Source organism: Hippopotamus amphibius, chromosome 9, assembly GCF_030028045.1.
Source record: "Hippopotamus amphibius kiboko isolate mHipAmp2 chromosome 9, mHipAmp2.hap2, whole genome shotgun sequence".
In the NCBI taxonomy this organism is placed as follows: Eukaryota; Metazoa; Chordata; class Mammalia; order Artiodactyla; family Hippopotamidae; genus Hippopotamus; species Hippopotamus amphibius.
The window spans coordinates 90216377-90241970 of NC_080194.1; the positions used below are offsets into that span (position 1 = coordinate 90216377).

The window sequence follows — 25594 nt, forward strand, 5'->3', positions numbered from 1 at the left end:
GCCCTGGAAGGCCCAATGCTGGACTTCTATGTGAGAGAATAAGCTCCTAATTGGAGTAAGTATCTACAGTCAAGTCTCCTAGTAGCAGCTAGACATAATCTAACAATGGTTATGATGACTGCAGCAGCCAGTGCCCCAGGCTCCACTTCTTTAACTGTGGAACAACAGTCAGAATAATAGCACCTGATGGCATTTCAAATTGGGAGAGAAATAATGGATTTTTAACTAACCATGCCGTGGGACAATTTTTAAAATAATAATCCAGAAGTGGGGAAGATCTTCTGATACACACCTAGAAGTCACAAAATAAAGAATTGATCATTTTAAGCTCATCAAAATAAAAAATGTTCTCTGTGGCAAAAATCACCTATGTCTGTCAAGATAGGATAGTTATGCTGCAGCATGAATAAAAAGTCAAAATCTTACTGGCATAAAACAGCAAAGCAGTATTTTCTGCCCACACTGCATGTCCTCTTGCAGATTGGCTGGGGTCTCTACTCCCGTGTTGTCACTATTGTCACCTTCACTTTGGGTTTCCGAGCTGAGGGCACAGCCATCATGTGCTGATTCTGATTGCCATGGCAGGGGGAGAGAGAACCCACAAAGCACTGGCAATTCCAACTTCAGCCCAGAAGTGACAAACATGCTTCTGTTCACAGTTAATTGGCCAAAGCAAGTCACACAGCTGCCCCTGGTCAATAAGGTAGGAGATATAATGCCTTCTCAGGGAGAGAAACTGGATATTCATGTGCAGAAATACACAAAAGCAACAGACTTAACCCACTGGAAACAGCTTTAGGTTTTCCTATTATAGACAGCTAATTTCTCTGATAAATAAAAAGCACCCACAAATCATCAAGAAAATAACTATATCCAGTACAAAAACAAGGAAAAAAAACAGGCATTTTACAGAAAAAGGAATTAAAGAGGCTTGAACTCACTCATAATATGAAAATTGCAAATGAAACTTACATTGAGATACCATTTTTCGCCCATCAAATTGGTGAGAGTGGGCAAACAGTCACACACTGCTGATGGACAGTAAATTGGGATAACCTCTGTGGAAGGCAATTTGTCACATGTACTTCTACTTTTAGAAGTGGATCCTGCAGATGTGCTTACACAAGAAGGAAATGATATTTGTTCCAAAATTTTCATTGCATTGTTTGTAATAGCAAATGATTGGGAGAGAACTTATTGCCCTTTAATAGGGAACAGATTAAATAATTTAAATTAAATAAATAATTTCCCTCTATCTAAGGGAATACTATACATATATAAAAAGAATGAGGGGCTTCCCTGGTGGTGCAGTGGTTGAGAATCCGCCTGCCAATGCAGGGGACACGGGTTTGATCCCTGGGCCGAGAAAATCCCACATACTGCAGAGCAACTAAGCCCATGTGCCACAACTACTGAGCCCACGTGCCGCAACTACTGAAGCCCACATGCCTAGAGCCCATCCTCTGCAACAAGAGAAGCCACTGCAATGAGAAACCCTCGCACCTCAATGAAGAATAGCCTCCATTCGCCACAACTAGAGAAAGCCCGTGCACAGCAACAAAGACCCATAGCAGCCAAAAATAAATTAATAAATAATAAAATAAATCTTTAAAAAAAATAGGAAAAGTGTTTTGGTTTTTGTTTTTTGGGTTTTTTTTTTTTTTTTTTTGGTAATGATATGGAACAGTCTCTAAGATTTAATGTTAAATGAATAATGTACTGAACAGTGTGTATTGTATGACACTGTGTAAAAAAAAGAAAAATAAATATTTGTAATCATTTATATATGCTAGAAACGTCCCCCCAAAATACAAAGTAGGAAATATTGTTTGCCTCTGAGGAGAGAATAGGAATTCTCCTTCTATACCTTTTAAATTGTGAAATTATATGGGAATGTATTGTCTAACCTAACAATAAAATTAAATAATAAAAGAGAGAGTTGACCTAGCAGTTTTAGTCCTAGGTATATATCCAAAAAGAAATAAAAACACACATCCACACAAAAAGTTGTGCACGAATATTCACAATATTATTCAAAACAACCAAAAGATGGCAACAACCCAGATGTCTGTCAATTGTTGAATGAATAAATAAAACGTGGTATATCCATACAGTGGATGATTTTATTTATTTATTTATTTATTTATTTATTTATTTATTTATTTATTTGGCTGCATTGGGTCTTTTTTTTTTTTTTTTTTTTTTTAATTTTATTTTTTTGGGGGGTACACCAGGTTCAATCAACTGTTTTTATACACATATCCCCATATTCCCTCCCTTCCTTGACGCCCCCCCCTCGATTCCCCCCCACCCTCCCTGCCCCAGTCCTCTAAGGCATCTTCCATCCTCGAGTTGGACTCCCTTTGTTATACAACAACTTCCCACTGACTATTTTACAGTTGGTAGTATATATATGTCTGTACTACTCTCCCGCTTCTTCTCAGTTTCCCCTTCACCCCCCGCCCCCTCCCATACCTCGAGTTCTCCAGTCCATTCCCTGTATCTGCTTCCCTGTTCTTGTCACTGAGTTCATCAGTACCATTTTTAGATTCCGTATATGTGAGTTAGCATACAATATTTGTCTTTCTCTTTCTGACTTACTTCACTCTGTATGACAGATTGTAGTTCTATCCACCTCATTACATATAGCTCCATCTCATCCCTTTTTATAGCTGAGTAATATTCCATTGTATATATATGCCACATCTTCTGTATCCATTCATTTGTTGATGGGCATTTAGGTTGCTTCCATGTCCTGGCTATTGTAAAGAGTGCTGCAATAAACATTATGGTACAAGTTTCTTTTGGGATTATGGTTTTCTTTGGGTATATGCCCAGGAGTGGGATTACTGGATCATATGGTAGTTCTATTTGTAGTTTTTTAAGGAACCTCCAAATTGTTTTCCATAGTGGCTGTACCAACTTACAGTCCCACCAACAGTGCAGGAGAGTTCCCTTTTCTCCACACCCTCTCCAACATTTGTTGTTTCCAGACTTTGTGATGATGGCCATTCTGATTGGTGTGAGGTGATACCTCATTGTGGCTTTGACTTGCATTTCTCTGATGATGAGTGATGTGGAGCATCTTTTCATGTGTTTGTTGGCCATCTGTATGTCTTCTTTGGAGAAATGTCTATTTAGGTCTTCTGCCCATTTGTGGATTGGGTTATTTGCTTTTTTGGTATGAAGCTGCATGAGCTGCTTGTATATTTTGGAGGTTAATCCTTTGTCCGTTGTTTCATAGGCAATTATTTTTTCCCATTCTGAGGGTTGCCTTTTAGTCTTGTTTATGGTTTCTTTTGCTGTGCAAAAGCTTTTAAGTTTCATGAGGTCCCATTCGTTTATTCTTGATTTTATTTCCATGATTCTAGGAGGTGGGTCAAAAAGGATGTTGCTTTGATGTATGTCAAAGAGTGTTCTGCCTATGTTTTCCTCTAGGAGTTTGATAGTGTCTGGCCTTATATGTAGGTCTTTAATCCATTTGGAGTTTATTTTTGTGTATGGTGTTAGGAAGTGTTCTAATTTCATTCTTTTACATGTTGTTGTCCAATTTTCCCAGCACCACTTATTGAAGAGGCTGTCTTTTTTCCATTGTATACTCGTGCCTCCTTTGTCAAAGATAAGGTGCCCATATGTGTTTGGGCTTACTTGTGAGTTCTCTATTCTGTTCCATTGATCTTCCTTTCTATTTTTGTGCCAGTACCATACTGTCTTGATCACTATGGCCTTGTAGTATAGTTTGAAGTCAGGAAGCCTGATTCCACCAACTCCATTTTTCCTTCTCAAGATTGCTTTGGCTATTCGGGGTCTTTTGCGTTTCCATACAAATCGTAAGATTTCTTGCTCTAGTTCTGTGAAAAATGCCATTGGTAATCTGATCGGGATTGCATTAAATCTGTAAATTGCTTTGGGTAGTACAGTCATTTTCACGATGTTGATTCTTCCAATCCAGGAACATGGTATATCCCTCCATCTGTTTATGTCATCTTTGATTTCTTTCATCAATGTCTTAAAGTTTTCTGCATACAGATCTTTTGCCTCCTTAGGCAGGTTTATTCCTAGGTATTTTATTCTTTTTGTTGTAATGGTGAATGGGAGAGTTTCCTTAATTTCTCTTTCTGCTCTTCCGTTGTTAGTGTATAGGAATGCAAGAGATTTCTGTGCATTAATTTTGTATCCTGCTACTTTACTAAACTCATCAATGAGTGCTAGCAGTTTTCTGGTAGAGTCTTTAGGGTTTTCTATATATAGTATCATGTCATCTGCAAAGAGTGATAATTTTACTTCTTCTTTTCCAATTTGGATTCCTTTAATTTCTTTCTCTTCTCTGATTGCTGTGGCTAACACTTCCAAAACTATGTTGAATAACAGTGGTGAGAGTGGACACCCTTGTCTTGTTCCTGTTCTTAGAGGGAATTCTTCCAGTTTTTCTCCATTGAGAACAATGTTGGCTTTTGGTTTGTCATATATGGCTTTTATGATGTTGAGGTAATTTCCTTCTATGCCCATTTTCTGGAGAGCTTTTATCATAAATGGATGTTGAACTTTGTCAAAAGCTTTTTCTGCATCTATTGAAATGATCATATGGTTTTTATCCTTCAATTTGTTGATATGATGTATCACGTTGATTGATTTGCGTATATTGAAGAATCCTTGCATCCCAGGGATAAACCCCACTTGATCGTGGTGTATGATTTTTTTAATGTGCTGTTGCAGTCTGTTAGCTAGTATTTTGTTGAGGATTTTTGCATCTATATTCATCAGTGATATTGGTCTGTAGTTTTCTTTTTTTGTGACATCTTTGCCTGGTTTTGGTATCAGGGTGATGGTAGCCTCATAGAATGAGTTTGGGAGTGCTCCGCCTTCTGCAATATTTTGGAAGAGTTTGAGAAGGATAGGTGTTAACTCTTCTCGAAATGTTTGATAGAATTCGCCTGTGAATCCATCTGGTCCTGGGCTTTTGTGTGTTGGGAGATTTTTAATCACTGCCTCAATTTCTGTACTTGTGATTGGTCTGTTCATGGTTTCTATTTCTTCCTGGTTCAGTCTTGGAAGATTGTATTTTTCTAAGAATGTATCCATTTCTTCCAGGTTATCCAATTGATTGGCATATAGTTGCTTGTAGTAGTCTCTCATGATGTTTTGTATTTCTGAGGTGTCCGTTGTGACTTCTTTTTCATTTCTAATTCTGTTGATTTGCATCTTCTCCCTTTTTTTCTTGATGAGTCTGGCTAATGGTTTATCAATTTTGTTAATCTTCTCAAAGAACCAGCTTTTAGTTTTATTTATTTTTCTTATGGTTTCTTTCCTTTCTTTTTCATTTATTTCTGCTCTGATCTTTATGATTTCTTTCCTTCTGCTCACTTTGGGGTTTCTTTGTTCTTCTTTCTCTAGTTGTTTGAGGTGTAAGGTTAGGTTGTTTATTCGATCATTTTCTTGTTTCTTAAGGTAGGACTGTATTGCTATAAACTTCCCTCTTAGAACTGCTTTTGCTGCGTCCCATAGGTTTTGGGTTGTTGTGTTTTCGTTGTCATTTGTTTCTAGATACTTTTTGATTTCCTCTTTGATTTCTGTAGTGATTCCTTGGTTGTTTAATAGTGAATTGTTTAGCCTCCATGTGTTTGTATTTTTTGCAGTTTTTTTCCTGTAATTGATATCTAGTCTCATGGCGTTGTGGTCTGAGAAGATGCTTGATATGATTTCAATTTTCTTGAATTTGCTGAGGTTTAATTTGTGACCCAAGATGTGATCTATCCTGGAAAATGTTCCGTGTGCACTTGAGAAGAAAGTGTAGTCTGTCGTTTTTGGATGGAATGTCCTATAAATATCAATTAAGTCGAGATGGTCTAATGTGTCATTTAAAGCTTGTGTGTCTTTATTTATTTTCTGTTTGGATGATCTGTCCATTGATGTAAGTGGGGTGTTCAAGTCTCCCACTATAATTGTGTTACTGTCGATGTCCCCTTTTATAGCTGTTAGCATTTGCCTTATGTATTGAGGTGCTCCTATATTGGGGGCATAGATATTTACCATTGTGATATGTTCTTCTTGGATGGATCCCTTGATCATTATGTAGTGCCCTTCCTTGTCTCTTTTAATAGTCTTTACTTTCAAGTCTAATTTGTCTGATATGAGTATTGCTACTCCAGCTTTCTTTTGACTTCTATTTGCATGGAATATCTTTTTCCATCCCTTCACTTTCAGTCTATATGTATCCCTTGGTCTGAAGTGGGTTTCTTGTAGGCAGCATATAGAAGGGTCTTGTTTTTGTATCCATTCAGCCAGTCTGTGTCTTTTGGTTGGAGCATTTAATCCATTTACATTTAAAGTGATTATTGACATGTGTGTTCCAATTACCATTTTCTTAATTGTTTTGGGTTTGTATTTGTAGGTGTTTTCCTTTTCTTGTGTTTCCTACTTAGAGAAGTTCCTTTAGCACTTGTTGTAAGGCTGGTTTGGTGGTGCTGAATTCTCTTAACTTTTGCTTGTCTGGAAAGCTTTTGATTTCTCCCTCAAATCTGAATGAGATTCTTGCTGGGTAAAGTATTCTTGGCTGTAGGTTTCTCTCTTTCAGGACTTTCAGTATATCCTGCCATTCCCTTCTGGCCTGCAGAGTTTCTGTAGAAAGGTCAGCTGTTATCCTGATGGGTTTTCCCTTATATGTTGTTTGTTGCTTTTCTCTTGCTGCTTTTAATATTTTTTCTTTGTGTTGAATTGTCGTTAGTTTGATTAATATGTGTCTTGGTGTATTTCTCCTTGGGTTTATTCTGTATGGGACTCTCTGTGCTTCTTGGACTTGGTGAATTATTTCCTTTCCCATGTTGGGGAAGTTTTCCACTAGAACCTCTTCAAATATTTTCACAGACCCTTTCTTGTTTTCTTCTTCTTCTGGGATGCCTATAATTCGAATGTTGGTACGTTTAAGGTTATCACTGAGGTCTCTGAGGCTGTCTTCTAGTCTTTTTATTTTTTTATCTTTTTCCTGCTCTGTGGCGTTTATTTCTTCCATTCTATCTTCCAACTCACTTATTCATTCTTCTGCCTCAGTCATTCTGCTGGTTAGAGCATCTAGAGTATATTTAATTTCAGTTATTTTGTTATCCATTGCTGTTTGTTTTTCTGAGTTCTTATGAACTGTTTCTTGTACTTTCTCTAATTTGTTATCGAGATTTTGTATCATTTTTACTATCATTACTCTAAATTCTTTTTCAGGCATTTTTCCTATTTCCTCCTCATTTATTTGGTCTTGTGGGTTTTTTTCCTGCTCCTTTGCCTGCATGGTGTTTCTTTGTTTCCTCATGGTTGTCCAAGCTTTTGGGGTTGCTTGTCCTGGTGATAGAGGTGTTTATAGAAGACTGTCCAAGCCTCAGACTAATGTCCAAGTATTGGATTAGACGAATATTCAGTCTAGGAAACACGTACATGTATAAGACACACAATTATTGAATCCGTTAGGACATAAGGCTCTAGAAAGACCTGACAGAACCCCAGTGTACTATCAGATATTCAGAGAGAAACCCAGCAGAAATTGACAACTGAAACAGAACAAATCAGAGACAAAAGCAAAAGCAAACAAACAACAAATAACACCCTACACATACAAACATCAATCCAGGGAGATTTTGTAAGCTAGGATCAAATATAGAAATGAGCTGGAGTACCACCAGAGAGAATGGAGATTCTCAGAATGTAATTAGACAACTGTACTAAGAACTAAGATAAAGACAAAAGCCTAATATTAATACCAAGGCAGTGCATCATCTGGAGAATAGAGCAAGGAGTCTGAGCAGACCGATAGTGTTGCTTATAAGTATGTTAAGATAAAATACACTTAAAATGGCTGGAAGAAAGGGGAACAGAAGAGCGTAATGTGGTTGGAAATATGCAAAGAAAAAGAAAGGAATAGAAGTGTATAAAAGAAAGGGATGAAAGGAAAGTATGAAAGATATTTTGTCCGTACTACCAAAAACTTAGCTAGATATAGAAGTATTTTAAAAGGCAAAAAAAATAAAAATAAAAATAAAAGAGTAAAAAATATCCTTATAAAATTATGTTGTAAAACTTGTAGATCCCTTAGGGCTAAGATCGTATTTAGTAAATCAAAAAAAACAAAAAAAGAGAAAGGAAAAAAAAAAAAAATCCAGAACTGATCCCCGAATGGACCAGTTCAATAGGTATTGATACTACTATTTCTGTTTCCTTAGCGTCTCAGCTGTAAGTGTCCTTTTCCTTGCCTTGGGTTTTTTTTTTTGCGTTATTCTGTGACCAGCAGAGGTTCCTTTATTGTTCGTCTGTAAGCCTCGGTGTGTGGGGAGGGAGAGGGTGCAATAGTGGCTCCTTCTCCTGGGAGGGAGTGAGCAGTGGCGCACTGTTGCTTCAGTCAGGCTTGGAGGTGCCTGTTGCAGAGGGCGCTGGTGGCTCAGGCGTACACAGAAAGTCTTAGAGTTGGGCCTCTCTTGGGGTTTTTTCTTTTTGATGCTGGGTTTTTTTTTTTTTTTTTCTCTCGGCAGCCTCCCTGCTGCTGGCGTTGCAAGGAGTTTTAATCTAGCCCCGCCCGAGCGCCTGAGGGTGCTTGTTATCCCTGAGCGCCTTATGTGGCCCCGCAGGGCGTCTCTCCGCTGCCTGTTGCAGAGGCGCAGAAAGAGAGAGAGAGGCTATGCGCGCGGCTCCTCCCCCCCGCCCGGGAGCCTGCAGCCTCCAGCCGCCATCATGGCCGGGCAGCTCTCAGGGATCGGCACTCCTCTCCGCGGACCTCCTCCCTCCTGTCCTCTCGGTCCGTCACCTTACCGGCAACAATGTTTCTCCCCCTGAACCAGCTCTCCGGTTCCCACGCTCCCGCTCCTGGACCCTCCGTTCAGCCGTGGATCGATGTCTCGGTCCGGGAACGCTGAGCTGCGCTGCGGACCCTCCGTATGTTTCTCACTCCCTCCCGTCTGCCACAGCTCCGCTGCTTCACCCTCTTTGAGCCCTCGTAGATGCCTCCCTACCGGCTATGTCAGGTTCTCCGCAGCCCTTTCCGGTGTCCGAGGCCGTCTGCTGGTGTTCAGCTGGTTCTCTGTGGGAATGACTGTGTCCTTCCGTGCATTCCCAATGCATCTGTGGAGAGGGATGCACTCCACGTCTCTCTACTTCGCCGCCATCTTTTTTTCTGCATTGGGTCTTAATTGAGGCACGTGGGATCTTTGATCGGTGTGCAGGGCTCTCTAGTTGTGGTGTGCAGGCTCAACAGTTGTGGCACACAGGCTCTCTATTTGTGGCACGTGGGCTCCAGAGTACATGGGCTTAGCTGTCCCATGGCATGTGAGATCTTAGTTCCCAGACCAGGGATTGAACCCTCGTCCCCTGAACTGGAAGGCGGATTCTTAACCACTGGACCACCAACAAAGTCCCCAAACAATGGATTATTATTCAGCCAGAAAAAGAAATGAGTTACTGATACGTGCGACAACATGGATGAACCTTGAAAACATCATACTAAGTGAAAGAACCCAGACATAAAAAGTCACATGTTGTATGATTCCTTTTAAATGAAATGTCTGGAATAGGAGAATCTGTAGAGACAGAAAGTAGATTCGTGATTGCCTGGGTGGGGGCCAGGTTTGAGGGAGAGTTGGGTAGTTGACTGCTGATGGGTACCATGTTTCTTTTTATTGGTGATGTTGCACAACGCTGTGAATATACCCAAAGCCACTGAATTGCACACTTTAAATGGGTGAGTTGTACGTTGTATGAGTTATATCTCAAGAAAGTCTATTTTGTTGTTTTGTTTTTGTTTCTTTTTTCAAAGAAGAAAGGAGAGGGAAAGAAATGGCCCAGGAGAGCATGCCTGAGGACACATCTCACTAGACCTCGCACCTCCATGATTCACATGTCCGGTGGGTTGAACTAGTTCATTTGCAAGCCTCACAAGAGATCCAGCAGGACAGCTGTCAGCTTGTGTTCCCCCAAATGCAGAGGCTTTCATGCAGGTAGCTTCTTTGAGAAAGAGATCCCTGGGGACGGGGACTGGGAAGAGTGGAACAGGGAAGAAGAGAAGTGGATCCCAGCCCTCTTAATTGAGCTGGTTACACTGAGGGCAACTGAGGCTCATTCTGCCCAGGACCCTGCAAATCATGCAAAATGCACCTGCACAAGGAAGGGGCTGGGGATGGTTCTGACAGCAGAGAAACACTGAGCAGATAGCAAGAGAGGCCAGGCACGGTCTGACCACAGCTGCTGTGACAACCAAGGGCACATTAGTAACATGAATGGTGGGCTGAGAGCTGAAGACGAGCATGGGCAGTCTGCCAGCCCCTCTGGAGCCTCCTTATTTTCGACTCAAAGAGCTCTCCCGTGCTACCTGATTCTCCAGCCTCAGCTCAGGGTACCGCCACAGCATTTCCAAAAGCCAAACCCATCCTCAAATAACAAATTACCTGCTGCCTTTGTGGACTCTCAAAGGCATGTGCTCTAGGCCACTGAATGCACCAGATGTGATTTTTTTTTTTTTTTTAATAGGAGGCATTGTAAGCCAAGTCTGGCGCACAGGGAACCATCAGGCTGTGGGTTGCTGTTTAGGTCAACAGTGAGGAGTGATTGGCAAGCAAGGCATCTGGCTGATGTAAACTGAGTGACGGCAGCACCCAGAGGGGGTTTAAGAGATGCTCTGAGTCCTGGCGGTGTTGCTGGAATAAGCGTGCTGCCTCAGAAGTGGGGGTTGTTCTCAGGACAACAGTCATTCAAATGTAGAGGATGATGACAGGGGCAGAATGGCCCCTGCACATGCTGAGGGGACAGTAAAGTGCGCACGTCTCTCCTCAGAGAGCAGATACTCAAGCCTCCCCAAAGCCAGCCCCTCCTCGGTACACGCAGGGTTCCATGATACTTTCCCGTGTCTTAAAGAAGCCCGGAGGCTGGCTCCATCCGCCTCACTGGGGTAACTGGGAAGATGAGGGCTGCAGAAAGGGGCCGAGTCCCTCTTCCTGCTGCAGTTGCGGGTGTCTGCAGCAGGGTGCCCTGCAGCCGGTGACATCGAGGTGGCTGTCCCCCACCAACACCATGCTTCGTGGCGGAAAAGAGCACTGTGAACCAAGGAACAAGATCTTTATGAACGAAGTCCAGACCGACCAGCCCAGTGGGGAGCCCCTTCAGCAAAGAGCAGTTCCTCGGAGTGGCGCTCAGATCAGCAAAGCCCTGTGGACCCACCAGGCCTGAGCCCAGTGAACTAACGCTGCCATCCTGAGTTCAGTCTGTTCAACCACCAGCCATCTCCTGGGGGCAAGCTGGCCCCGGGAGTACTGGCTCCCCCTTACCTCCAAAATCTAGAATCACCTCCCCACCTCGCTGATGTTCAGCCATTCCAAGGTGTGGGATCTGCTTTTCTCTAAACCCTCTAACAGGGCTTCCTAGGTGGCGCAGTGGTTAAGAATTCGCCTGCCATTGCAGGGGACATAGGTTTGATCCCTGCTCCAGGAAGATCTCACATGCCTCGGAGCAACTAAGCCCGTGTGCCACATAAACCCTCTAACAAGGAGTCTGGTTCACTCCTCTTCTGGACTAATGGAGAAGGTGATGTAATGACGGGGGCAGAGGCTAGAGTGATGCAGCCACTCCTGGAGCCACCTGAAGCTGGAAATGGCAGGAAGGGTCCTCCCCTAGAGCCTGCGGAGGGAATACGGCTCTGCCGGCACTGACTTCAGACCTCCGGCCACTATGACTGTAAGAGAAATTGTTTCCATTGTTTTAAGCCACCCAGTGTGTGGTCCTTTGTTACAGCTGTCCTAAGAAACTGTTAGAGCCTCTTAATAAAGAACCCCCAAATAGAAAGTGCTCTTACCTGTGAGAACGGCAAGATGGAGAGACAGGTGTGCAGAGGATTCAAAGCCTTACTTCCCAAACCAGGGTTCACAAACCCCCTCCAAGTTCTGTGAGCACATGGAGACTGCAGCCAAACACAGCCAGCTTCCTGGAATGTGAACGGTACTCAAAGATTCTGAGAGTCAAGTGATTTAACTGATAAGTAATTTAAAACAGAGAGACATGCTTTGTGGAGCAGAATGCCCAATGCGCCTGAATTTTTTTCAGATAAGAAAGGAGCAGCAAGCAAAACTGGTGGTTATTTGGGGGCTATTCCCCTAGACTCCCCTGAAGTCTCTACTGCCTTGGGGGGTCCACGTTCATCTCAAGGGGAGAGGGGTTCCTCGGGAGGAGAATCCAAGGAGAAGGGAGGTGATTCCTTAGGCTCAGCCCCTCCCCCTGGGACAGAAGGCTCTCTGGTGCTCCCCGAGGTGAGGTGGGGACTGGCAGTGGACCGGGCAGAACAAGCCTCATCTGACTTCCTGTCCTGATCCCAAGCTCCCCAGCCCACCCCTTAACCTTCTATATCTAGGCGTCTGGTCTGTATCAAAGGGGCCTCAGACCTTAAGGGTGGCCTAAGGAAGCTCGAGGCGCCAGCGAGGACACTCTCCATCAGGCCTCAGCGGGAGGACCCCTTTCCCGGGTGGGGGTGGGTGATGGAGGGAGATGGGGGAGGGAGACTGGCTACAAGGGAAACTGCCCTTCCCCAGGGTGGGTGGAAGGGACAAGTCCCTCTGGGTTAGGAGAAGCAAGAGAAGGCCCTTCTCCAACACAAATGTCCCCAAGTTTCTGCTGGGGGGATATTCCTGAGACTTTGCTGGCTTTGAGCCCCGACTCCCAGCTCTGACTCCCAGGGCTCAGGGCAGAACGGAGGGCAGGAGGCAGTGGCGGCCACAGGACAAGGCCCCCCTCCCCCTGCTCCTCCTGCCAGGCCTGCACTCAGAGGGAGGCCGCGTGGAAGTTGGCACTGGGCTCTGGAGCTAATAAATGTTGACATTTGGAGAGTGGGAGCCGTGGGGGTGTTTTATTGGTGTTAATGTGATGTGGGCAGGATTAGCGACGCCCCAAGTTGCTCTCTGGAATAGAACGCGTGAAGGCAGAATGGGTCTCCTCTCTCCCTCCTGCCACTCAACTTAGGATTTGATTAAAAGCACCTTCCTCGTGATGAAGACAGAATTGAACAAGCGGCCTGCTGTCTCTGTGCCTGCTGTGGAGGGGAGGGAGGGAGAAGGGAGAGGGCCCTGGTCCTCTCTGCCCTGCCTCCTTGCCTTTCTTCCTGGGAGCACAGCAAACTTTTCTCTGCAGTCCTGCCGCTCCCCCAGACCTGAGCTCCAGAAGCCTCTTCTGCCCCCAGCCCCCTCTCCCACCCACCCCCACCCCCATTCCTTTATCCTTCGGGCATAGTCCCTCCGCGCGTCCCTGTCTCTCCAGCACAGGATCCTGAGACAGTTTTTGGCGGAGAACTGATACCTGGGCAGGTGGGGACTAATCCCTGCACACCGCAGGGGCTTGTCTCTCCTGATCCAAGATTCCGTCCTTGGTCCTAGAGGCCGAACGGCTCTCAGATCAAAAACCAGGACAAGAGGAAGGGTCTCAGGAGGCCTGGCTGGCTTGCACTTCTCTGGCCCGATCACAAAGAGAACGCTGGGTGCCACACGGAGCCAGGGAGGAGCTGGGGCCAGGGGGGTGGGTGAGGCCGCAGCAAGGGGCCTGCGAGGCCCACCAGCCCTTGGCCACTCGAGGCTGGCAGCTGCAGGACTATAAACAGGCCGCATTTTCATGCTGCTTGTAGGTTTGGCAAGGCTTTCCTTGCCGTTCTCCCTGGGATTCATAGACTTCCCAGCCAGGCCCCTTCTCCTGCCCCTCCTGCAGGGCCCCAGGCTGCAGCCCATCCCCTCTTCCTGCTACGTGCCTCCTCCGCCCCTGGCCCCCCCATGGCACTACCTTCGCTCCCAACTGTGTCCTCCCACTTGGGCCGCCAGCGTCCCCGTCGGCCACACAGCCCAGGCTCCTCTGAGCATCACTCCCCTTCCCCTCCGCTCTGGGTCCTCTGGGGAGGACCTTCCCCAGCCCCTCCTGGAGGGCAAACTCCAGGCCTACTCAGGCCGTGCCAGGAGAAGACCACGTGGAGGGGTGCCTGAGCAGGTGCGTGAGTGTGAGCCAGAGGTGAGGTGCGTGTGAGTGCATGATGGCTTACGCACTTCAACACATCTATTTGACCTCAGCTTTCTAGATACGGGAGACTAATCCCCCAAAGAAGGTTCCAGAATCCAGCCATGCTGTGCGTCAACCCAGTCTGCTCCATGCCCACAACACTACCAGGAATTGAACAGTAAACGCTGGCTGGCGCTGAACTGGGGGCTTTACACAAACTATTTTATTTAACACTTGTAACAGCCCAAACAGGAAAGGTACTATACCTATTCCCATTTTATAGATAAAAAAAAAAAAAAAAAACTGCGGAGTTCTGACCAAGGAAACAGAAAGCAACAGGCCAACTTGGGATTGCCCCAGGTCTGTCCACAGCTCACAGTCCACAGCTCACGGTCAAACCCCTCTGCTGGGGCGCAGGCTGGCCCACGCCCCCAGCAGTGAACAGAGCACCCATGGATGGTCCCTGACCAGTTCCTCCCTCATCATCCCATGAAACGCTCCCAGACGTGCCATCTTCCAGGCCCGTGTCCTTGGCCCTCAGAGAGAGTCCCACCTGCTGGGGACTGGTGCCCAGACGCTGCACACCACACACTACACCGCAGCAAGCCAGGGAACTTAAAAGAAAAAAAATTTTTTTTTTTTTGGCCACGTCACACATCTTAGTTCGCTGGCCAGGGATCAAACTCACGCCCACTGCTGTGGAAGCACAGAGTCTTAACCACTGGACCACGAGGGAAGTCCCTTTTTAACTTTTTATTTTGGAAAATTTCAGAAGCCAGTATAATAAACCCCCATGTACCATCACCCAGCTTCAAAACTTATCAACTTATCAACATCTCATTTCATCTCTTCTCCCCACACACATTTTCTTTCCTGAAGTACTTTAAAGCAAATCTCAGACATCATTTCATTTCACCTGTAAATACTTCCGTATGTATCTCTAAAAGATAAGGACTTCTTTTCCTTCAACCTCATTACAACACCATCAACACACCTGACAAAATTAGCAATGGTTCCTTAATATTACCTAACACTCAGTCTATGTGCAAATTTCCCCAGTTGCCTCAACAATGACTTTTTACAGTTGGTTTTTTAAATCTGGATGCGAGCAAGGCATGCCCGTGGCATGTGGCTGTCTTCAGGCAGGTGTTCTGTCCTATAGAATGGTCCACGTTCTAACTGACTGATCCCATCCTCATAGTGTGTTTAGCATCCTCTTCAATCCCCAAAAGCATTTCAAAAGTGTGACATAGAGCACATCACTCTTCTGCTTGAAACCCCTCTGTGGCTTCCCTTTGCCCTAAAAGAAGTCCACAACCCCTTCTGGGCCCACAAGGACCTGCCTATGAATGGTCCCTGATTCCTTCTCAAACCATCTCCCTTCCCCCTGCCCCTCCTGCTCCAGTGCCTTTAAGCTCTGCTCCAGTCACACAGGCTAATCTTTCTGACTTTGAACCTCAGGGGCCACAGCAGACATGGTTCCTTCTCCCTGGAACTCTCACCCTCAGCTCCGCTGCTGTGACCACCAGGCAGCTCTGCCTTGTCCTTCTAGCACCCTTACGTCCCCTCTCCAGAGAGAGGCCTGCCCCAGCCACTGTACCTGAGTAGATCCCTGCCCCATTGGCTCCCCAGCTTCGTCTCTTTTTTGTGTCCTTTGCACATCTCAGAATCTGTAGTTGCTTTTGCTATTTGTTTCCGTGTTTGTGTGTGTGTGTGTATGTGTGTGTTTTGGCCGTGCCACGTGGCATTCAAGATCTCAGTTCCCCAAGCAGGGATCAAACCCACGTCCCCTGCAGTGGAAGCACGGAGTCTTAACCACTGGACCACCAGAGAAGTCCTTGTTTCCTTGTGTTTTAACAGCTTCCTCCCTCCTCCACCCCACAGAATGTGGGTTTTCTGAGGGCAGGACTGCTTCACGAAAACTTGGAAAGTAGTAGATGCTCAAGTATTTTATGATTGAGAGAATAAATGGAAGTGGGAGAAAGAAAGAAGAGGTTTATCTTTCAGAGAGTTCACAATCTGGTTGGAGAGGCAAGAATACAAGAATGCAAGACCCTTCAATCAATCCATCAGTCGAAATTTACTAAGCAGGAACTAATAACTCCACAGTTTTCCAGGCATGGACGGCACTCAGTTAAAGGATAACCAGGTGTGCTTTCTAAGTCTGGCTGGACATACTTACACAAGACTTCATGGGGGAGAAAGTCCTGAGCTGAGCCTTCATCAGAAAAATCCCTCAGCTTTCCTTGGTGTCGCAGGTTCCCAAAGGCTGCCTGGGGGGCAAGCAGGGCCAGTGTTATGACTCTCCCCTTTTGAGAGATAAGGAAGTTGAGACTCCACTATTTGCCTATGGCCCCATAGCTAGTAGGGGACAGAACTGGGACTGGAGCCCACAGGTTGTGACTCCTTCCCTCCCTACGGGGAAGGCACAGTGAGGAGGAAGGTGGAGGGGAGGCAGGGTGCAGGGACCACCTGGGCAAAGGCCAGGAGGAAGGAATAAACAGAGGCCAAGGAGGATGCCTTGGAAGGCCACAACTGTCCTCCCAGCCCAGAACTATAGACTCCGAGTGGGAGAGACTCTTCATCAGCTCTGCCCCATCAGGTGGGGCATCTGAGTACCTGGCTCAGAAACCAGGGCCTAAGGGAGAGGGAGGGAGAGTTCTCTGTGCGTGGCTCTGGGCTGCAGCCTCTGGAAGCCTTACTCACTGAACCTCATGCTCCCTGCTTTATGGCATAGTTATTTTTAATTTAGACAAAGGACCTCACTTGGCCTTTTATGGTCCCAGTCAATAGAGATTTTTGTCTTTTTACCAGAGCTGTCTGTTTTTACTATTTTGATCTCTACTGTTTTATTAAGTAACCCTTTAGTTGTTGTTTTGTGTTGTTACTTTTTTTCCTGGTCTTATTCATTTTACTTTTTTCCTCTTTTGCTTTTAAATGTAAACAGAGAGGCAACAGTATCACCAAGGTGAGGCCAAGAGGAGGCTAATGAGACCTGGGACTCCAGTCCATGAGCCTTGGCCCCAAATGTAGGCCCCCAGGAAAGACCAACGTTCCCATTTAAAAACAATCCACTTCAGCAGCACAGAGATTCACAGGGCAAATGACTCTTGCCCCCCTTCCTCCCCTCTCCAAAGATAAGCTTAGCCCCTCCATGGCTCAGAGAACTTACCGGAACAGAGCATTTTAACTCATCTCTGGGAGGGTAAGTGACACCTTGATGAATCCGCTGTGATATGAAGATACTGGATGCGGCCTTTAAAGCAGCCATTAAACTTAGCTTGCTCTTACTGCCAAGTCATATGCAAAGCAAACTGTTCACCCCTTCCCCAAATCCCACCCCAGAGGAGAGGAAAGAGGCAAGGGTCTCTACAGCAAACATTCCTGGATAATAAGTAACAGTAACCCGCTACATTTTGTTGTCGCTGCATTACAATATCTCCTGTTCTGACCCAAAGGAGTTAAAATGTCCTTCCATTATAATGTTCTGAGGTTTTGTTTATTTAGATATATGGGCACTCTTTAAAACCATAATGTTGTCTGCATTTTGAAATCTACATAAATGGTTTCAGGCCGTCGCTTCTTCTGTCTGTTCCATCTCTTCCCTTTGGGTGGCCTGTGAGATCTTCCCAAGCTGCTGAACTTAGACGCAGGTGATGCCTTCTGACTGTCTTGTGGCACCCCGTCATATGCCAATGCCGTGTTTTATGTACCCATCCCCAGTGAAGGACTCAAATCCCGACCATCACGACTGGCACTTCCTTGGGCAGGTCTCCCGGGGGCAAGACTCTGAAGGTGTACACCCAACAGTGAGTGTGGTGAGGGTGTGTACCCCTCACTGCTAAGACCAGCCAGATTCCTCCACAGCGCAACTCATTCTTCCCTCCAACAGGGACGGGGGGCTCCTCTTGCCCACCTCCTCACTGGTACTTAATATGACTCGAATTTTCTCATTTTTGCCCGTCGAAGAGGGTAAAATGGTACCTTACTTTGTGTTAAAGAGATCGAGCTACTCTTCATATAGTTATTAGCTCTTCAAAGGGCCACTTCTATGAATGGCCTATTTACAGCCCCTTTCCTTTTTTTCTGTTAGATCCTTGTGTTTTTCTTACGGGTTTGTAGTTATTTGTATAAGCTGTGTACTAAACCTTCATCAGTTTTCAACTTCTAAAAATACATACTCCCACTCTGTTACCTCTCTGTTAACTCTGTTTACACTGTTTTTTAAAAAACAGAAATCTCTAATGTTGTTGTGATCAAATCCATTTATTTTCTACCTCATGGTTTTTTTTAAATCTTTTCAAAGAAATGCTGACTTTGAAGTTCATAATAATTTTTTAACACATTTTCACCTATTCGTGTTTATAATTTTAGGTTTTACATCTTTTTTCCATTTGGAATTTTTTTTAATATAGTGTTGAGTAGGTATCTAACAATTTATTTCCAAGAACTGAGCCAGTTTTTCCCAATACTCTTTGCTAAGTAATTCATCTTTCTCACTAATTTGTGATGCTACATCTATTATATGCCGGGTTCCCTTGTAGTTTTGTTTATTTAGATTGTTTTTGTTTATTTAGTTTGTTTGTGTATGTCTAGGTCTGTTCCTGGTCCCTTACTCTGTTCCTTTGGCTTATTTGTCTGTTCCTTCGCCAATTACACACTGCTTTTATCATTATGCTTTTATTGTAATCAGTTTGATTGTTGGCAGAACAAATGTTGCCTCTTTGTTGCTTCTTTTTTAATTGAATTAATTATTTGTGGGGCTCAATTCTTCTTTATAAATTTTAAAGTCAATTTGTTTAATTCTCCGAAATTCCTGCTGGAATTTAATTGAATATGGACATTAATTTGGGCTCATCGACATCTTCCCAAGATTAAGTCATTCCAAACATGGATATAGTATTCCTTTTTATTTAGGTCTTTCATTTAATGGTTTTAGTAACAGTTAATGTTTTTTCCCCTTTGCGGTCTTGTGCCTTTGTTGTTAATCCCCAGGGCCTTTGTGGTTTCCATCTCTATTATCAGAGGCTGGTCCACTATCCTCTCCAGGATCCTGGGAAGGGCCTAGAAATGTGACCATGTTATCATAAAACGGCAAAAATAGAGTATTTTAGCCACAATTGGTAAAGTCTGCTGTCTCTTTCCATTCCAACCTCCCCTCCACTGCACCTCTCTTACTGTTGGGCAGTATTGGAGTGATCACAGATATTTTGGGGGTCCAACTTAAGGGAATGTGAGCTGGAGCTATATCTAATTTGAGATTTATGGGATGAATTCATGTGGTCACAATCTCTTCCATGTATGTCTAAGTCATTGCCAGATATCCTGGTGTCAAAGTGGCTTTCAAGAATTCATGGAATTCCTTCCACCCACTGTCCTGGCTCACCAGACATCTGGATATAAAGGTAGAAAGCTATAGGTAAGTCAGGTGGTTAATTGTTTTTAAAATAAAATGTTGCTGTTCTGCTTGTGACATTCATTGTGCTGTTCAGTTTTTTTTAATTGTGATTAGTGGTGACTTCTTATTCTAAATAAACATTTATTTTATATCTAATTTTGGATCTGTACTTTTATTTTTTTAAAGAGGGCTCCTCAAATTGCATAAACTTCTGCCCTCAAAACCTGGATTTGTCTCCTAGATATTGTCAATGGTATTAATGCTTTCTATATTCAGATGTCTATGTTGCTCTACAATACAGCAACTTTGCTAAACTTTCCTATTAGCTATAAAAGTTTGTCTGTTGACTCCTTTGAGCTTTCTCATTAAATTATATTATCTGCTAATAGTAAGTATTTTATCTCTTTCTTTCTAATACTTATATTTTTTTATTTCTTTTTCCTATTTTGTTGCATTGGTCAAGACCATCAGTATTCTGTTGAAAAGTATGGTGGCCAAAGACTTTGGCTGGCTAGTTTTTATCAAGTTAGGAAAGTTCCTATTTTCCTAAGAGTGTTTTAAAAATTGCTTGTTAATGGCATAAAGTTTAATTGGAACACAGCCATGTCCATTCATTTACATATTGTCTACGGCTGCTTTCACACTACCGTGGCAGAATTAGGTAACTGAAATAGACACTGTCTAGCTCATAAAGCCTAAAACATGTATTATTTCACTCTTTACAAGAAAGTTTGCCAACCCCTGCTTTAAAGTGATAAACTATATTGATAGACTTTCTAATAGTGAACTATTTTTACATTACTAGGATAAATTTTCCCATTCAGAGTACTTTTTAAATTCATTACAGTATAACTTACATTCAGTATAGTAATCTTAGGTGTATAGCTTAATAAATTCTTACATATGTATACATCCATTTAAATACCACTCAGACCAAGATAATGAAATTTCCAGCACTGCAGTTGACTCATTCCCTCAGCCAGTGTATATTGCCAGCCATTCACCCCCAAGGTAATGACTCCTCTGAACATGTCTCTACAGATTCGCCTGTCTTGAAATTATCAGAAATGGAATCATGTAGTAGATAGTCTAATGTGCCTGGCTTTTCATTCAACACTGTGGATTGTTGTGTATAGCTGTAGTTAGCTTTTAAAAATATTATTTAGTATTCCATTATTGATTAAGATGAATTGATTTTTAACACAGTATTAGATTCCATTGATATTTTATTGAAGTTTCTTTTGTACCTATATTCTTAAATAAAAGTGGCCTAAAGTTTCCTTTTCTTTTTTTTTTTTATTTTTATTTTTTATTTTTGGCTGTGCCACGTGCCTTGCAGGAGTTCCCCAACTTTCAGGATCTCAGTTCCCTGGCCAGGGATTGAACCTGGGCCACGGCAGTGACAGCACCAAATCCTAACCACTAGACCACTAGGGAACTCCCTAAAGTTTCCTTTTCTTATAATGTTCTTATCTTTTTTGCTGTCAAGTTTATACTAAGTTATATCAAGTTCATGAAAAAATCTGCACAGTTTTCCCTCTTTTTTATTTTTGGAACAATTTGTGTTGGATACTAATTACTCACTCCTTGAAATTTTAGTAGAATTTACCTAGAAATACTTACAAAACATCTTGGAACTTTTGGGAGAGCAGGGAGATTTTTCTAATTACTATTTTACTTTGTTATTTTGCTGTTAGTAAAGTATTATATTTATCTTGTGCCTATTTTGGTGTTATATATTTTCCAGAAATATATCTATTTCATCAAGGTTTTCAAATGTATATTGTATTTATGTATATGGCTGCTCTAATATTTTGTATTTTAAAATCTTAGTACTCTCTCCTGCTTAACTCTGTAGTGTGGTTATTTGAAAAACTTCTCTTTTGTGTCTTGATGTTTATTTTCTTAGTCTTTTCAAAAATATTTATTTTGGACTTCCCTGTTGGCGCAGTGGTTAAGAATCCACCTGCTAATGCAGGGGACATGGGTTCAATCCCTGGTCTGGGAAGATCCCACATGCCACAGAGCAACTAAGCCCGTGTGCCACAACTACTGAAGCCTGCACGCCTAGAGCCTGTGCTCCGCAACAAGAGAAGCCACTGCAATAAGAAGCCTGTGCACCGCAACAAAGAGTAGCCCCCGCTCGCTGCAACTAGAGAAAGCCCATGCACAGCAACAAACACCCAACACAGCCAGTAAATAAATAAATAAATATTTTTAAAAATCAGGAGGATTAAGATGGTGGAGTAGGAGGACGGGCGCTCACTCTCTCTTGCAAGAGCACCAGAATTACAACTAACTACTGAACAGTCATCGACAGAAAGACACTGGAACTCACCAAAAAAGACACCCCACATCCAGAGACAAAGGAGAAGCCGCAATGAGACGGTAGGAGGGGCGCAATCGCGTTAAAATCAAATCCCATAAATGCTGGGTGGGTGACTCACAAACTGGAGAACAGTTATACTGCAGAAGTCCACCCACTAAAGTGAGGGTTCTGAGCCCCACATCAGGCTTCCCAACCTGGGAGTCCAGCAATGGGAAGAGGAATCCCCAGAGAATCAGACTCTGAAAGCCAGCGAGATTTGATTGCAGGACCTCCACAGGACTGGGGGAAACAGAGACTCCACTCTTGGAGGGCACACAAAAAATGTGCTCACCAGGACCCAGGGGGAAGGAGCAGTGACCCCATAGGAGACTGAACCAGACCTACCTGCTGGTGTTGGAGGGTTGCCTGCAGAGGTGGGGGGCAGCTGTGGCTCATGGAGGAGGCAGGGGCACTGGCAGCAGGGGTTTTGGGAAGTGCTTATTGGTACGAGCCCTCTCACCATTAGCCCCACCAAAGAGCCTGTGGGCTCCAGCACTAGGTGGCCTCAGGCCAAACAACCAACAAGGTGTGAACACAGCCCCACCCATTAGCAGACACGCAGATTAAAGTTTTACTGAGCTCCACCCACAAAATCTGCCCACCAAATTGGATTAAAGCTTTACTGAGCTCCACCCACCCAGCCCTACCCACCATCAGTCCCTCCCATCAGGAAGCACACAGGAGGCTCCTAGATAGCTTCTTCCACAAGAAGGCAGACAGCAGTATCAGCAGTATTTCGTTTTGTGGAACTGAAAACCACAGCCACAGAAAGATAGAGAAAATGAAAAAGCAGAGGACTTTGTACCAGATGAAGGGACAGAATAAAGCCCCAGAAAAAGAACTAAATGAAGAGGAGATAGGCACCCTTACAGAAAAAGAATTCAGAATAATGATAGTGAAGATGATCCAGGATTTTGAAAAAAGACTGGATGCAAAGATGGAAAAGTTTACCAAAGAGCTAGAAGAATTAAAGAGCAAACAAACAGAGATATGCAACACAATAACTGAAATGAAAAATACACTAGAAGGAACCAATAGCAGATTAACAGAGGCAGAAGGGTGAATAAGCGACCTGGAAGACAGAATGGTGATCATCACTGATGCGGAAAAGAATAAAGAAAAAAGAATGAAAAGAACTGAAGACAGCCTAAGAGACCTCTGGGACAATGTTAAACGCACCAACATTCGCATTATAGGGGTCCCAGAAGGAGATGAGAGAGAGAAAGGACCTGAGAAAATATTGGAAGAGATTCTAGTTGAAAACTTCCCTATCATGGGAAAGGAAATAGCTACCCAAGTCCAGGAAGTGCAGAGAGTCCCAGGTAGGATAAATCCAAGAAGAAACAAGCCAAGACATATAGTAGTCAAGTTGACAAAAATTAAAGACAGAAATATTATTAAAAGCAACAAGGGAAAAACAACAAATAACATACAAGGGAACTCCCATAAGGGTAACAGCTGATTTCTCAGCAGAAACTCTGCAAGCCAGAAGGGAGTGGCATGATATATTTAAAGTGATGAAAGGGAAGAACCTACAACCAAGAATACTCTACCCAGCAAGGATCTCATTCAGATTTGATGGAGAAATCAAAAGCTTTACAGACAAGCAACAGCTAAGAGAATTCAGCACCACAAAAGCAGCCCTATAACAAATGCTAAAGGAACTTCTCTAAGCAGGAAACATAAGAGAAGAAAAGGACCTACAGAAACAACAACAAAACAATTAAGAAAATGGTAATAGGAACATACATATCAACAATTACCTTGAATGTAAATGAACTAAATGCACCAACCAGAAGACACAGACTGGCTGAATGGATACAAAAACAAGACCCATATATATGCTGTCTACAAGAGACCCACTTCAGACCTAGGGACACATACAGACTGAAAGTGAGGGGATGGAAAAAGATATTCCATGCAAATGAAAATCAAAAGAAAGCTGGAGTAGCAATACTCATCTCAGATAAAATAGACTTTAAAATAAAAAATGTTACAAGAGACAAGAAAGGACATTACATAAAGATCAAGGGATCCATCCAAGAAGAGGAGATAACAATTATAAATATATATGCACCCAGTATAGGAGCACCTCAATACATAAGGCAAATGCTAACAACTATGAAAGAGGAAATGCAAGGCAGAAATAGAGACACAGGTGGAGAACAAACACATGGACACCACGTGGGGAAAGCAGGGAGGGTTGGGGGGGAATGAATTGGGACATTGGGACACCAAATTGTACACTCTAAGTATATGTTGTTTATTGTCTGTTAACTGTATCTCAATAAAAGTTCTTTAAAAAAATCAGGAAAAAATGTTTATGAGTCTTTTCAAAGAAATTTTTGGTGTTTTTTTTAAAAATCATTTGTATTATATTTGCTACTCTTGGTATTATTCTTAATTTCATTTACTTCTGCTCTAATCTTTATTACTTCCTTCTTGTTTATATGGATTTTCTCTATTGTTTTTTCCCTCCATAGTTGAATACATAGCTCATTTGTTTTCAGTCTTTCTCGTTTTCTGATGGATGTATTTAAAGCTATAAGTTTTCCTCTTGGTACAGCTTTATTTGTAGTACATAAATTTTGATGTGCAGAGCTTTCCTTGACATTCATTTCTAAGTAATTCATAATTTTCCTTAGTATCTTCTCTTTAGTACCATGGCTAGTTGGTAGTAGGTTTTTATTTTTCAGATATGCAAGGTATTTTGGCTATTATTTGATCTCTTTCCACATCTTGTCTCATCTGACTGCTATCATGTTGACATTATCTGGATTTTAGTTCCAGATTTGATATGTATTCATCATTTATTCAAGCCACAATAAAATTTAATAAATTTTTTCAATCTTATTTTTCTTATATGAGAAAGATTCACTTTCTTTTTTATTGCTGGAATATATTCTACAAACATCTTTATGCCCGAAGATATCTTTATTTTGCCTTCACAGCTAAATAAATATTTAGCTGTATATAAAATTCAACACCTTCTAGATATAATTTGATTGTCACCCCATTGTCACTCTGATTCTCCTCATCTGTAGGTGACCTGCTTTTTCTCTATGGAAGTTCTTTCTCTGTGTCTGATGATCTTAGATTTCTCCTTAATGTATCTATGTATGAGACTTTTTTTTTCTTTTTATTGGCTGTGTTGGGTCTTCGTTGCTGCACGTGGGCTTTCTCTAGTTGCAGCGAGCGAGGGCTACTCTTCACTGAGATGCTCAGGCTTCTCATTGTAGTGGCTTCTCTTGATGCAAAGCACGTGCTCTAGGCATGTGGGCGTCAGTAGTTGTGGCACATGGGCTCATTAGTTGTGGCTTACAGGCTCTAGAGTTCAGGCTCCGTAGTTGTGGCACACTGGCTTAGTTGCTCCGTGGCATGTGGAATCTTCCCGGATCAGGGATTGAACCCATGTCCCCTGCATTGGCAGGCGGATTCTTAACCACTATTATACCAGAGAAGCCCCTATGTATGAAATTTTTTTTTTCTCTGTCTTATTCAGCACTCTCTTGACCCCTTCTGTCTGAAGGCTAACTTGTTCCTTTAATTCTGGAGAAAGTTAAGTCACTGTTTCTTTCAATATTTTCTTTCTTCTATTTATTCTTTTATCTTCTCCAGAGACTCATGACAGACACCTATTAGTGCTTGTATTCCTATCCTCTGTATCTCTACATTTTCTCATAGCCTTTCGCCCTATCTAAATTGAAAAAAACTCAGTTTTTCCTCCAGTGTTTCTCCTTTACTCTCACACTATAATGTCACTCACAATACTTTCGACATCAGATATATGAGTTTTCCCCACACCAAGCAATTCTGCAGCACCAGCTGGTGTCTTACAA

The 25594-nt window shown here is 43.1% G+C and overlaps 1 non-coding gene across 1 annotated transcript; it reads right to left on the minus strand.

Annotated features, from left to right (window-relative positions):
* Window positions 1–20752: 20752 nt before the first annotated feature.
* Window positions 20753–20824, minus strand: TRNAD-GUC (transfer RNA aspartic acid (anticodon GUC)). The gene has a single exon. It is a non-coding gene; the product is annotated as a tRNA-Asp (tRNA).
* Between the last annotated feature and the right edge of the window lie 4770 nt (window positions 20825–25594).